The sequence below is a fragment of the Microcebus murinus genome, chromosome 10 (genome assembly GCF_040939455.1).
Source record: "Microcebus murinus isolate Inina chromosome 10, M.murinus_Inina_mat1.0, whole genome shotgun sequence".
NCBI classification, from domain to species: Eukaryota; Metazoa; Chordata; class Mammalia; order Primates; family Cheirogaleidae; genus Microcebus; species Microcebus murinus.
In genome coordinates, this window is record NC_134113.1 from 85,581,973 (window position 1) to 85,598,173 (window position 16,201).

At 33.3% G+C, this 16,201-nt stretch overlaps 1 non-coding gene across 1 annotated transcript; it reads right to left on the bottom strand.

Annotated features, from left to right (window-relative positions):
• Positions 1-14,893: 14,893 nt before the first annotated feature.
• Positions 14,894-15,034, bottom strand: LOC142873482 (U4 spliceosomal RNA). Its single transcript, XR_012921512.1, has one exon. It is a non-coding gene; the product is annotated as a U4 spliceosomal RNA (small nuclear RNA).
• Between the last annotated feature and the right edge of the window lie 1,167 nt (positions 15,035-16,201).

A 16,201-nucleotide genomic window follows, 5' to 3' on the forward strand; every position in this document is an offset into this window, starting at 1 on the left:
TTAAAAAAAAACACAAAAAACATTTTCTTAAAAAAAAAAAAAAAAAAACTCAGCTCAGAGACAATTTAAAAGAACTAATGTTCTTTGTGAGTAAATCCCAGGGAGGTTCCAGTCAGCACAGATTCATGTTCTATGAATTAAAAGCATCTTCCAGATAACATCTTACTGTTCCTTCAAGATTAAAAAAGGAAACATATTGGCATTATGCACCTCTCTGGGTGAAAAGAGTGTATCTCATGGAAGTAGCTATGGCAGCACAAGGTTGCTACAAATCTCTGACAATACTATCATCTGACCCATGTGAGTTTGCAATTCCAGAATAATGAAGCTGATACACATTTACAAAGATTACCTGAACAACTGCTGAAGCAACGCTATGTCTATATGTATCAAAATTAATTCAATTTTGGTTCTAAACTGGCAACACTGAAAATCAGCCCATTGAGAAATTTGCTTAATTTCCCATGTTACTTATTCTGGCCAAATTTTTATTGGAAAGCAGTCTGGTTTTTCAACAAATAATCCAGAAAGATCGAAAAAGATTTTTATTTAGTCACACAGGCAAACTTTCTGTCTCCCCAAACACGCTTCCCTCCTTTACATCTTAATCAATGCACTTTTAAGTTACTGCCTTTGCTTATGAAAGAATTGGTGCATGGCTCAAATATTGACTAGATATGTGCTCCTCTCACCACCAAGGTGTGATTTGGTTGGCTCAGGGGTAACTTCATGTGTGTGGCCACTCGTGGGGAACTTGCATTGGTATTATATCTATTCTTTTTATTGGTTAGCAGAGGTTATCTTTTTCTCCTGAACTATTTCACTTAAAATACTTATTTTGGTATTAGAAATGAGAGTGGAGTATATATAGAAGAGTTGCACATTTATTATTTGATCATCTTTAAAAATGCAACATATGGGGAAAAAAGTCATTTCAAGTGTTGGAGTGTCAGTTATAAAGGTGACCGGTGACAGTGTTTTGGTTGCAATGCAAGCCACTCTCTGTCACCCCACATGTTTAAAGGCTTGGAATGCATACGTGCTCATGTGAGAGGTTTGAGTGAAACTCAAATCAAAAAGCCTAAGTTACAAGTCGAAGTAGGCATAAAACAAACAAAATATTCAAAAGAAGTTGTGATAAGGAGATTAAAAGATTAATAGAATAGAAACCTTGAGGACATAAACTATAAAGAATTGTCAAAAATTTTGGAGAAGACATGGCACTTTCATAAAACAGAAACCTCCAGACAATTTAATTTGAATCTCAGAGTATACAAGAGCATATGATAATATTTGGTTATATAATTTGAACAATAAATAAACACTTTTTCTGGAAGAATGACTGAGTTAAATATATTTTGGTCACCAAAATGAGATCAAAATGAGGCAGAAATTTTTTTTTTCAGTCTTTTATTATTCCATGTTATCTGAAGAGTTGAAATATGCAATAAATATAATATTTGCAAAAGTCAAGACCATTTCAGTGCAATTGACAAAAAGCAAACATATACTATGAGACATATGAAAACAAATATATTAGCCTCTTTATCTAGTAAATTAAAGAGCTTTCAAATCCAGTGGTTCAAAGAATGTCATCAGGTTACTTATTCTTTTATCTGCCATCTTTTGTCATCTTTTGGAAGGCAAGCATTTAGAGAATACTGAATTCTTTGACAATGAAATTGTGCAGAAAAAAATAGAGTGTTTCTCATATCATAGCGAGGGTATTGGGAAGAGTAGGTAGGTATACTAGGTGAGATCAATGTCCTTCAAATGTTATGATTCCCTGATGCTATTGTTTTATCAAGAATCTGGAGCTAGATACTTTTAAATTGTTAAAAAACAGATGCTTACCAAAATCATTTAAAATAAATGATAAATATTTATGCAATTGCAATAGGAAATCATGTTTTAAAATAAAATTCCAATTTATATGCAACTCCCAAGAAAAATATTGATACTCTAAATGTCAAGGTAGTTTTGTTGTTGTTGTTGTTTGTTTGGGGGAGAGTGGCAAGATTTTAATATATCCATCCAGTCCAACAGCTAGCTGGTCAGGAAGCCATTTGTTAATTCATTGGTAATTATATATTGAACAGCAAATATGTGTCAGGCCTTTTGCTAAGAGCGTGAGATATAGTGATGATCTTATTAGATGTGGCCCTTGCCTTCATACAACTCTCATTCTATTGGGAAAGCCAGACCAAAAACAAGTTTAAAAACAAATAATTTAAAATAAAATGGGGGTAGGGGTTATATAGCAGGATCAGGAAAGGCCTCTCTGAAGAGCTGATATTTAACTTGAGACTTGCAGTTTGAAGTACCTTATGGAAAGAATAACAAAAACTATTCCAGTGAAGCAAATATCAGCAAAAGTCTTGAAGGCAACAAAGAGTTGGCCATATCGAAGATATAAAGAAAACCTTTGTGATTAAAGTCAGAAAAAAAAAATTATATGAGGTATAAATATGGAAGGAGAGAGATACCAGATCATATATATTGATAGTTTGTATTTCATATTGAATTCAATTTTAGAAACCCACTAAATGCTTTTAAATAGAGCAGAAACATGATTTTATTGTTTTTTATAAAAGATTTCAAAAGCAGATGAGTATGAAATGTATAAAGAGTAAGAAAGCATATAAGGGAAAAAATAATGAATTTCAGATATAATTTTAGGCAAAATAGATACTATATGCTGATAAATTTAAGATCTGTGTTGCAGGCAAGTTTAGGACACCATAAACCAGTTTGGAAATTCTACTTAATATTAAAAACAGCACCCTCCTGACAGTGGTAGCAGCCCAACTATCAGTGTTTGTAATAATAAATCCCCACCAAATAAGAGCCAAGAAGATTCACAGCATTTTCCCTAAATAAAAAGTATTATGCTGTATTGAGTCAATACAGGTTTCAATAACTTCTTAAAATTTTTATAACCATTGTTGGTAATGGCTACCAAATCGCATGGCAAAATGTTTAATGATAAAACTTTAAAAAGGGAAAGACTAACCTACATATGAATAGCAGTTTTCCACCCTGTTTCTCATTCATTTTCTTTTGAGACATTACAAATTCATGCAATGGGTATTATTATTATCATTTCACACATGAAGTAACGAAAAACTCCAAAGTTTGAGTGACTTGCCTAAGGTTACAAAACTAAAAAAGCAAATCCTGCCCACACCTAGGTCTTCTGACTCTTCCCCATGAACTCATTCCACCCTGTAACACTGTCCTCGCCATGCAAATTGGATCTGTCCTGCATTACCTCATGCTTAAATATGAATTTGTGCAAAGTGACTATATTAAAAATCTGCCTGTAACACCAGGCTAGCAGGAATAGTCACAGAAAGAAGCTGGGAATTTAGCCTCTTTAGTCAAACTTTGGCCTTTCTGTTTAGACTGCAAATTAGTGCTGATTGTGATAGAGGTTTCCATGGTGTAGGCACTAGTGTTTCATGAACTGAACTTACGCCATCAACATTTAAAGCTGAAAGCCATTAGATAACAGGAACTCAGGTCACTTGTTACCATTAAGAATTTATGCAGCACTTTATATTTGGAAAGAGGTCAATGAAATGTAGAAAGATTTGAGTGCTGCCTAAATGGACAAATCTGTGCTGGTATCCCTGCGGCACAGTAGCTTCATAATACAGTTTTCATTCTTTTTGATTTACGGTAGAATGTAGTATTTATAACACAGTGCACAGTTTAAAATATAAAGAATCTTTACCCTTACCGAACTAAAAAATAAAATGCCATATTTATTTTAAGTTAACAGCTTTATCATTAACTATTCCAGGGTATCAGTAAACATCAGAGGTCCAATTTACTCTTTGGTCCTCAAGTTTTAAGGGAAAAAGTAAAACTTAGGCATATTAGGCTGACTTCATGTTGAAACAATTTTGCAATTTTTTGATTCAAAGGTATTCTTTGAAGTCCAGTCACAAGCAGGTTTCAATCCTTGTGTCTGCCCCATAATAGTTCTGAGACTTTTAGGTAGGTCATTTAACCTTTCTGTACCTTTAACAGCATTTTTGGAGGGATTAAATAAAATACCTGGATATTACTTATTATTTTTGGCCACCTAGCCTCTGATCTAACTCCTGCTAATAGAAGCTGCTATTCCAGGTATTATACTTAGTTTTTATCCTCCCTGTGGCTATGAGATGGGCACTTGATCTATAATTTGCCAATCACCAAAGTCATCCCAGATATTAATTTAGAAGCTAGTGCTGCAAAGAATTTGGGGCACCCAAAGAAGTGGCAACAACTATGTATATTTTTCCAAGGGCAGAGATTGGCAGTGTTGGGGGCAGCACCCACTGTCTGGTACCCATGGTGTCATCCATGGTGTCAAACAGACGCCATATAAGCATCTAGCACACAGAACTGGAAGTGAGACCATCACTGAACTTGTTCTGCTGCATGATTTTGAGTTTTCCTCCTGGCTTTTTGTCCCTTCCCATGATAATTTGGGTTTTCTGATTTTTTTAAATATATTTTTTTGTCTAGCTAAATCATCCCTAATCATCCTATGTTGCTTGCACCGATGAATCTTGGCCGAAGAATGAAAGAAGTAAATTGGGTATCTCTAAGTTTTAGGAATCATCTTTGGAGATTTTTGAAGAACCTTCTTACATATTATTTCCCTTAGGCATTGGAGTAATACAATCAAAAGATTAGCAGTGCACTAAAGGAACTGGTGGTCAGAGATGACACGTGATTTTCCCAGTATTACATTTGGGAACTGATAAACTTAATCCTTTCATTTTTCTGACACTATATCTTGTATTTATTATTAAGCCCCAGCTGTTCAGACATGACATTAATGTGGGTTCTGGGATGCCCATCTTAATAAAGAACAATAATGCATATTCAGGTCATAAGATGTTGCATAAAAGACAACTTCTTTTATGTAGAACATCCAGCCCCCTCAAATAACATACTTATTATGGTTATTATAACATAAAGCTTTGTTATATAATAACCATGCTTATTATGGTAATTATAAAATAAAGTAGACATTTTGACTAGTCTCCTTCAGTCTCCAATGTCCTATCATGCCTGATAAAACAAATATATATGATTTTCTGATTTTTAAAAAGCAGTGTTAAAATATCAAAATTCTATATTAATATAAAATATTCTAAATTAACTTGAAAATTCACTAGTTCCTATGGCATACAAACATATGACTTTAAATAAAAATTTAGAAGTACTCAAATACATCATTGCCTAGAAATTCTCAATTTCATTCAAGATAAACTATACTACAAATATATTACTTAACTATTTCCTTGAGAATCTTATAAATGTTAATTTTAACTGCTAGAAAATACCTTACTTTTGGAAAATCATATTTTATGATGAGATTTTAAATTGGTATGCCGAATTTAGGTTATGGCACAAACTCATAAACTTGAACGTGCAAACTCTATAATTCATAAATTCCCCCTTCTATGCATGCACTTAGAGAAACTATTACATTTTTCTAACCCTGAGTCATATACAAGAATATTAATTATGACATTGCTTATAATAACAAAATATTAGAAATAAACCAAATGTCAATTAAGAGGAGAATGTATCAGTTGTGACATGTGGACTATAAAATGTTGAAAAGGATAATTGATAGCTGCAAACAACATGGATAATCTCAGACATATTAAATATTAAGTGGAAAAAGCAGCATGTCAGAAAATAAAATCATATTTTATGATTTCATTCATAATAGTTCAAAACCAGACAAATCTAAATTATATTTTTTTAAAGTGTCTTCAGTTTTGAAGCAGTCTACATGACTCCAGTGTAGGCTCCTTTGTTCTCCTTCCACTGGTCAAGTTGCACAGAACATATTATTATGTCCAGGTCTAAAATGTTCCCTCATAGCTACCTCAATGCCAGAAAGCCCAAGTCTGCTTGTTGCAGGGGTCTTTTACAGTGAATTGGTCTGGTCATGTAGGCACATTCTAACTGTTACCTTCTTTAACCATTGGAACCACATCTCCCTCCCTTCGCCCACCCTTTCCCTGCCTCCCCCCTCCCTCCCCTCTCCGTCCAACATGCCTTCCCACCCAACCCGCCTTTCCCCACTACCCACTTCCCAGTCCAGGCTCTAGCACACCAGGTGCAAATCATAAATCCAATTATTATGACTGAGTAATGCTGATAGGCTAATGCAACTCATTGAACAACTAAGAAACCTATGGTTATAAAACACCATTTTTCTTAATTAATAGATTCTGTAACACTGGCCTAATGTCAGTAGTTCTGAATGTAAATATGGCGTCAATTCAGACCAAATGAGATCAACCATGCTATGCAGTATATATCATGGAACGTGTGCACCATTAGTATGGGAGTATTGGCTACATGTCAAAATATATATTTATATTTATATGAATAATCACTCACTGGCCTGTCTCTACATTCATCATACTTCTACTCTTGGTCCAGCTGCTGATTTTTGAACCATCTCTGTTTCTAAGTAGGAGAAATATAGGGAGTATCTTCTTCCGTCAGCCTCATTTCTGCCTTGTCAATGGTTCCTTTTCAATGGCTTTATTTTCCACAACGACTAACAATAAGTATTACTGCTTATTAAGCACAGTTTATATTAAGCACTAAGCTCAATACAAAACACACAAAAAATGTATTATCTCTCTCTCAATATATATAACTTAAAGAAATGAAGACATTGAAATTCAGAGTATTAAAATAACTTTCTTAAGATTAGATATCATGCGTATTAGTTAGGAATGCTTTTAGATGCAAGAATCAAACACTTGATCACAATATATTATTAATAAATAAATTGGAGCTCATTTTTCTGTCATAAGAAGCAAATAGCCCTGGCCTAAGTTGTACGATGACATCAACACCTGAGTCCTGAGGCTCTATGACACTTTTGGTCTTTTTTTTTTTTTAATGATTACAAGAATGCTTCTACAGTGATGTGAATTTTGTTTGCATTTGAGGCAGAAAGAGAGTGAAAAGGGGCAACCAAAAAATTTTAAAAGTCTGTCTTATCAGACAAGTGAAATTTCCACAGACACGCCTAATAAATTCTACTTAGGTCTTCTGTGGCAGAAGTGTCACATGGATGCATTCAGCTGCAAGAGAGACTAGGAAAGGTAAGGAAGAAAGAGTTTGTGGTTGGGTGTTGATTAGACCAACAAAAGTATCTGCCTATTAGGCATCTACCCAAAAGAGCAAAAGACATTCTAGAATAAAGACATCTGCACCTGAATGTTTATGGCAGCATAATTCACTATTGCAAGGATGTGGAAACAACCCAAGTGCTCCTCGATTCATGAGTAGATTATTAAAATTTGGTATAGGTATACAATGGAATATTACGATTATAAGAAACGACAGTGGGCCGGGTGCGGTGGCTCACGCCTGTAATCCTAGCACTCTGGGAGGCCAAGGCGGGCGGATTGCTCGAGGTCAGGAGTTCGAAACCAGCCTGAGCAAGAGCAAGACCCCCATCTCTACTATAAATAGAAAGAAATTAATTGGCCAACTAATATATATAGAAAAAATTAGCCAGGCATGGTGGCACATGCCAGTAGTTCCAGCTGCTCGGGAGGCTCAGGCAAAAGGATTGCTTGAGCCCAGGAGTTTGATGTTGCTGTGAGCTAGTCTGACGCCATGGCGCTCACTCTAGCCTGGGCAACAAAGTGAGACTCTGTCTCAAAAAAAAAGAAAGAAACGACAGTGATCTAGCACCTCTTATATTTTCATGGGTTGAGCTTGAGCCCATTATCTGAAGTGAGGTATCACAAGATTGGAAGAATAAGCTCCACATGTACTCTCCATCAAATTGGCACTGACGAATTAAGACCATGGTGTTTGTTCACACAGTAGAAATATTCTCCAGGGATTAGGGGACTGTGAGGGGTAAACTCACAACTAATGGACATGGTGAGCATTGTAGAGGGGAAGGGCATGCCTCTAAATCCTCGCTTGGGTGAGGCAAAGACATAAAATGTAACCAAAATGTTTGTACCCTCATAATATCCTGAAATAAAAATAAATAAATAAATAAATAAATACATTAAAAAAATAAAAAGAAAAGTATCTGCCTAGCAAGTAAGTGGCAGTCCCTGAATTCAAAAATACAATGTTAAGCAGCCTCTCCTCTCATGCTCTTTGAACTAAACTGGTGCTTTCATGTCAGTAATCAGGTCTTATATGTTCTTCTTTTTGTTTTTTTAGATCTTTCTCTTTCTTTTTCTTTCTTTCTTTCCTTCTTTCCTTCCTTCCCTCACTCTTTCTTTCTTGATTTGGGAGGTACAAGTATTATATAATGTAGTATATAATGCTGAAATCAGGGCTTAGGTGTTCCAGAATATTGTACACTTTACCCAACAGGCAATTTTTTCTATCTTTCATTTGAGTTCTTCCCTTCCCTATCAAGAACACTGATTTCTCTGAGAACGCTGTTCTACCATCCCTCACTGTTTCATTGCCTATCTGTTCTTTGCTCACCAAAGCAGATTGTGCATCCTTATGAGTGTCTACAGTTTATTCTTTTGTATTGCTGGTCTGATCCACCTTTCCACTTGATCTGGTTATGCTCATTGGTTTCTTTCATTAGTCCACTCTCTGTACACAACATATGAACCTAGCTTTTTCTCTTTAGTATAGACTATTCCATTCAGTATATAGTATAGACTGTTCATTCAGTATAGCCGGGGTGGCTGCCTCCATCTGAAAATGTCCAACCATTTTTCCAACCACAGCACATTTTCATCATTGAAACTGTCTCAGAACAGCACATCTATGAGGATCTCTATCTTCTGCGAGTTAAAGTACAATTTGCTATCCATCATTCATTTGAAAAGTAAGTTCTTACTTTATGAAATCCGTAGATATATCTGTTATTTATTAAATATATTGTTATTTAACTTTTCTTATTTTGAACATTTAGGAAAATACATAAAAGTACATGCCACAAAATAACAATTATTTGTATTGTCAACACCACAAATTAACTCTTTAATTTTTTAGTCATATTTGCTTTTATGATGTTTCCAATGTACTGCTCTTTAAAATTGACTGATACTATATGCATATGTGTAATTAAGAATAATGGAGCCCATTCTTCTAAGTGAAGTATCACAGGAATGGAAAAACAAACACCACATGTACTCACCATCAAATTGGCACTAATTGATCAACACCAATGTGCACATATGGGAAGTAACATTCATAGGCTGTCGGGCAGGTGAGAGGGTGGAGGAGGGGGTGGGTAAATCCACACCTACATGATGTTTGGGGGATGGGCATAGTTGCTGGGTGGTACAAAGGCAATTTATGTAACCAAAGCATTTGTACCCCCGTAATACCCAGAAATAAAATGAAAATAAAAACAAAAATAAAAAGAATTAAAATAGAAAAAAAATAAATATATGCCCATGATTCTTTAAAAATTAATAAAACATTTAAAAATACACCTTTGACAACACTTCCAATCCCATTCTGTGCCTTCTATCTATTCCAACAATGCTTTCACAATTTCTGTGCAATTTTTCTCATTTTATTTTTTATGCACATATACATCAATCTGTATCCAGGAACATTATATTATATGTTTTTTATACTAAAATTTAAACTAGTGGTATCATTATTTATTTAACTTGTGTCTTTCAAAAATATACTTTGAAATAAATACTTAGTAAAACACATATATATGAATATAGTATACTTAAATCTACCTTATTCCTATTAACTACTGTATAGTAATACATTGTATAACTATACCAACATTTATCCATTTATTTTCCACCAATGAATAAGTAATTTTCCAGTTTTTCACTGTTATACACAGTACTGCAGTGATCAATTTAGTATATACATCCAATGTGTAGTGGTGCAAAATATTCTTTAAAGTATATGAAGAAAAAGAATTGCTGAATAACAGGAAATAAGTATTTTGATTTCACTGTATCATTGTTATATTGCTCTTTATAGTATTTACTTCACTGGTATATAAGTGTACCAGAGTACACTTTTCTAACATCTTTTCCAATCCTTGATATTGTTCAATTTTTATCAATTTTTCATTCTTATGGGAGAGACATCATGGCACTATTACTTTAGTAAATATGTTCTCTATTATTAGGGTTGTTGCTTTTCAAAAAACAATTGGCATTAAAAAATATAAAACTTCAAATCATAATATAAAGTTTCAAGAGTAACTATTACCAAAAATTGTCTTATAATTGCTTTTAAACTTTCATGTTTTAAAAGATATGAAACACTAATGGTAAAATTGAGGGTTCTTAAAATCCTTTTCCCAGTCCTATTTCTTGATTTGGGGGGTACAAATATTATATAATGTAGTGTATAATGCTGAAATTATACCTCCATCTCCAGATGCACCCATGTCATGCTTTTTAAAATCTAGTGTATTTTTTTACTTTTGCTATTATACATGTAACCATAAGGAATATGTAATGTTGTCATATATGTTTTTAAATTTTCATAATATAACTTTTCTAATGTCTAAGGTTTATTTGTTTACCTTTCTGCTTTCAAGATCTAAACATATGGAGACATGATACACTCATTTTATTCTATATAGTATCTCATTATGTTAGTAGAACAACATTTATTTATCCAATCTGCTGTTGATGGATATCGAGTTGTTCCAGTTTTAGCAATTAATAACAAGGGCACTGTAAAAACATTCTGGTGCATGTATCATGCATATGGGTAAGAGTTTCAATGTAAGCTATTTTTCTTTTCTTTTGTTGTTTCAATAGATTCAAGGGGTATGAGTGTTTTTTGTTACATGGATGAATTACATAATGCTGAAGTGGATGTGAACTATTTTTCTACAAATGATCTTGCTGTACATTCAACGTCACTGAATATTGCCAACTTGCTATCAAAATCATTGTATAACCATACTTTCCCTCTTCCTTTGTAGAAATTATTTTTGTTTAATTTCAGAACATTATGGGGATACAAATGGTTTGGTTACATGGATTGCTTTTGTACTGCTTGAGTCAAAGTTATAAGTGTGCCTATCACCCAGATAGTGTACATTGTATCAATTAGGTATGATTTCACCCATCCCCTCCTGGCCCTCCCTACCTGCATGATTTACATTGAGTTTTACTTCCATCTGTGCACATGAGTTCCAATTTATTAGTGTATGTGTATGGGGTTTGTTTTTTTCATTCCTGTGATACTTAGGAGGATGGTCTCCAGTTCCATGCAGAGTATTGCAAAAGGTAGTAATTCATTTTTTGTGACTAAATAGTACTCCATAGTGTACATGTAACACATTTTATTAGTCCACTCTTGAATTGATGGACACTGGGTTGATTGCACATCTTTGTGATCATGAATTGTGCTGCAATATATATTCTAGTGCAGGTGTCTTTTTGATAAAGTAACTTTTTCCTTTGGGTAAATACCCATTGGTAGGATTACTGGATCAAATGGTAGCCCTACTTTTAGTTCTTTGAGGAACAGAACAGAAAACTCAGATAAAAACCATCCACATATTGCCATCTGATCTTTGACAAAGTAAACAGCAATATACATTGGGGAAAAAATCTCTATTCAATAAATGGTGCTGGGAAAATTGGATAGCCACATGAGGAAGATTGAAACAGGATGCATGTCTCTCACCACTAACAAAAATTAATTGAAGATAGATAACAGACTTATATCTAAGACATGAAACCATAAGAATTCTAAAAGAAAATGTGGGAAAAACTCTTCTAGATGCCAGCCTAGGCAAAGAATTTATGAAGACCATCAGGGCAATCACAGCAACAATAAAAATAAACGAATGGGACTTGACTAAATTAAACAGCTTCTGCACAGCCAAGGAAACAATTAACAGGGCAAATAAACAACCTACAGAATGGGAGAAAATATTCACAAGCTATACATCCAATAAAGGACTAATAACCAGAATTTACAAAGAACTCAAGCAAATCAGCAAGAAAAAAGCAATCAACCCCATTAAAAAGTGGGAAAAAGATAGGAATAGAAGCTTTTCAAAATAAAACAGACTATAAGCCAATAAAAATACAAAGAAATTCTCAGTGTCACTAATCATCAAAGAAATGCAAATCAAATCCACAATGATATATCACCTAATCCCAGTGAGAAAGGCTTTTATCAAAAATTGAAATTGTCAAAAAAAAATCTCAAGATAATAGATGCTGGGCATTATGAAATCTATGCTTTGCAACTAAATGACAATAATTTATACTTATGAGTAGACCTAAAATGGTGTTTAGAATTAAATCTCTAGCCTTAAGTATTTAACTAAAAGATACAAGGAAAAATTTATATTAAATCAGTTAAATATTCAACTTAAAATAAGGAAAAAGAGTTAGTTATACTAGAATAAATAATAAAATAAGAACACTAATTAATAGATGAAATAAAAATAATGGTTCAACACAAACAAATTTTTAAAATAAAATCTCCATAAAGACTATAAGAGAGAGAAAAGGCATAAATGAATTATAATAAACTTTAAAAAATAGAAAAAATAACATCTAAACACAGATCTATTCAAGATTTTAAATTACAAGACTATAAAATGTATAATTTATGCCAATGCAATTGGAAATTGGAATGATATGGCTAATTTATGTATATATTACATAAGAAATTAAGAATAGAAGACCTACTGAAAACACAAATCACATAGAAAAATTAAATACATAATAAAACATCTCCTCCCATTATAAAATACATGAATCCCAAAAGTTCTACTTTTATCCATGAGCTATTTAGGGGTAAAATTTAATATCTAGATATGTTTTGCTTTAAAATATATTTTCTTTGTGATATTTAATTTTCTTGAATTTTGTTCATAGTAAATGACTTGAATAATAAAAAGTCTCTGAAAACTGGTAGGATATTTCTTCTGGCTTTTATGATACTTGACTTTTGTTAATATTCCCTGAATACTTCAAAAAATGAATTTACTTTTTATTGTTTGCAGGGAAGTACTTAAATATACTTAATCAAATTATAGTTTATATATTCTATACTTAAAACAGTTTTTATCTGGTTCATCTGAAATTTATGGTAAATTTATATTTACATTTTTCACAATGTGAAATGTTCTTATAATTGTCTTTTTTTTTATTTCATATATTTCAAAGATACATAACTAAGTGCCTAAATCTTCACTATTGAAATATTTTTCTCATGAATTTTCTTTTATCTTTATGTTGATTTGTGTCTATAATACTGGGGCTTTTTTCCTCAAATTCTACTTTGAAAAGCATTAATATTGTGATATCAACTTTATTTTGTTTAGTATTTTCTTCATGTATATATCCTATTGCATAATTTCTATTTTTTATGTGCTAATATTTTAAGTGTGTTTCTTATAAGCACATATGATGGAATTTAGTTTTAAATTTAAAACAAGTATCACATACTTAATATTTTAATAGGTTAGTTTAATTTATTTACAATTGGTATTATTGCTGATATATCAAACTCTACCACCTTATTTTGGTCCTCTGTTTACTATTAATCTCTTTTTTCCTTTTCACTTTCCTGTCTCTTGTTGCTTTGATTAACTATATTTTCCCCTCCTTCTCTTTTCTTTTATCCTCAAATGCAAATTATATTAGAAGTTGTAAATTGCATTTCCATCTATATAAATGGTTATCCTAAATTTTTATCACGTGCATTTTATTACACGTTTTCAAAGTTGAAACACCTCTACTTTCTTCCAAAGAAAACCATTTTTCTCAGATCATTATTACATATTGTACTGGGAAAACTTATCTTTAAAAATAAAAATTCTCCCTCACCCCCCCTTTTTTTCAGTTCTTGTTACAAAATCTAAAATCCCACTTGCTTCTGGTAACACTTCTCCTCCTCTGCTTTCTGCACCTCCAACCACAGGAGAAATAGGAGATGCCAAAGCTCTGCATCTCAGGCAAGGCTTCCATTCTCCCATCTTCCCTCACAACCACAGCCTCATTATCATGAGCTGCCTTGGAGTCTGTCAGAACTAACTCTACTGCATCCTTTATTTTCATTTACTTAAATTTCAAAAAAAAAAAAAAAAAAAAAGCAAGACCTCTTGTCATCTTTCATCACCTAGAATCCCCACCCTTGCAAGGCTTCATACATCCCTATGTATACCCATCTTCTACTCTTCCTGAACTCCCAAAACACTTCCATTGTTCTGCCTGAAATGTAGGAATATCAATCTCCCTTATTCTTAGCATCTTCTCTGAGCATTCCCTTCACCTTCCTGTTTTAATGGAAACATGACAATTTTCTAAGCACACTAGTTTCCTTCTAATTCTCTCAGATGCTATTTATTCTTCCATGCCTTTCAAGATACTAACGTTGCAAGTGCAGTAGATATTTCTCATTGTTACTTCCAGATAGTTTTTCCTTCTTGCTCAAGTTGCAATGGTTCATTAGAAGCCTTCATCTTTGTTTATCTAAAACATTGACACTTTGTTCATTACTTACTTCATAAAACAATTTGTTCACTTGGCTTCCAGAATATACCCTCTTTTGGTTCTACTCCTACTTATAGACTGCTCTTTGCCAACCTTATCTGCTGGATCCTCAATATCTTGGAGTGCCTTAAGGATGTGTCCTTGGACCTCTTCTCTATTCCATGTTCATTTTGTTGTCATCTCATAAAGTCTCATGGCTTTGATACTGTTTATATACTGGTGACTCCCAAAAGTATATCTCCATCCCAGACCAAGATCATGATCTCCAAATATATTTTCCCAACAATTGCCTTGACAACCTCACTTTGATTTTAAATAGGTTAACATGTTTCAGTCTGAATTTCTAATTTTGTTATTTCAATGTGATACTTCCTTGTATTCTTTTTTTTTCTTTTTTTTTTTTTCTTCAGTCTCCATAGAGACTGTCAAAAATTGCCAATGCCAACTATATTTCAAGTCGTCATGGTGGGTTATTGGGAAAAGTTTTCAATTAGCAATAATCACGCCTGGGATAAACCTCATTGGGTACAATGCTGTCACTGTACAAAGCTGCTTCCTTGTATTCTTTAACTCAATGAGTGGCCGTCTTCACCTTCAGTTGCTTATAAGAAAATCTTAACATCACATTTGACACCTGTCTTTTCCATTCCACATCAAATTATCAGCAAATCATTTGGCTCTAATTTCCAAATATATAAAATATGCAATCTTAACTCATGCCTTTTGCTAATATTACCATAAATGCCATCACCAGGAATATTGTAATAATGTTCTAACTCAGAGGTCCAAAAACTGCCTGCAGGCTGATTTATTTGTTCATATCATTTGTGTATTTTGACATGGGTTGTTTTTCTTTTGCTTATTGATATGTAGAGAATAATCATATACTCTGGATACTAATCATTTGTCTGTTGTGTATTTTGCATCCATCATCTCCTAACCTTTATCTTAACTTTCAACATTATTTATGATTTATTTGTATGTACATTTTCACATTTCTTGTCACCATTTAATTGAATTTTAAGCTCCCTGAGGGCACTGGCCCTTGCTTGATATTACTTTAGCATCCTACTCTGTCTAGCTCATCATGAGGGCTTAATCAACATTTGTTCATTTATTGATTCAAAACATTGCATTTCCCTTGAGTTTCAGTACACAGCACACAGGTAACAAAGTAATAAGATTTAGCAGTCTACACTGGCACTGACCTATACCCTATCAGCAGTCAGAAATGAACTTTGGAGGATAAGCTGGTTTCTCATGTTCCACTCTGTCAGAACTCAGGTACACAGGGCAAGAAGTAGGAGGCAGCGTATAAATGCACAGAGGAATCCAGACAGAATCTTAAAGTGGTAAATGTACTTTCAAAAATGAAAAGGTTTACTTCAAGGTCCTGGTTCCTTACGCTGTTAGAAATATTATTCAGGAAAAGTCTTTTAAAGAAGTTCTGTTCATATCGTACACAATTTCATACACACAGGACAGCGGGGCTACTAGGGATTAGTTTTGTATTCTATAATTCATTTGCTACCTTCAACTGTTAGCTTGTATGTATGTTTATGTAAGACTATATTTTACATTTATTACCAGATCAAATAATATATATGCAGCACCAAGAAAAAGTATTCCTCCTGCCCCTGCAATAATATCATTCACTAAAAATTTAAAGAATGGCAGAGAGGCCTGCCTACCTAACATACATTTCCATCTCTCTTTCT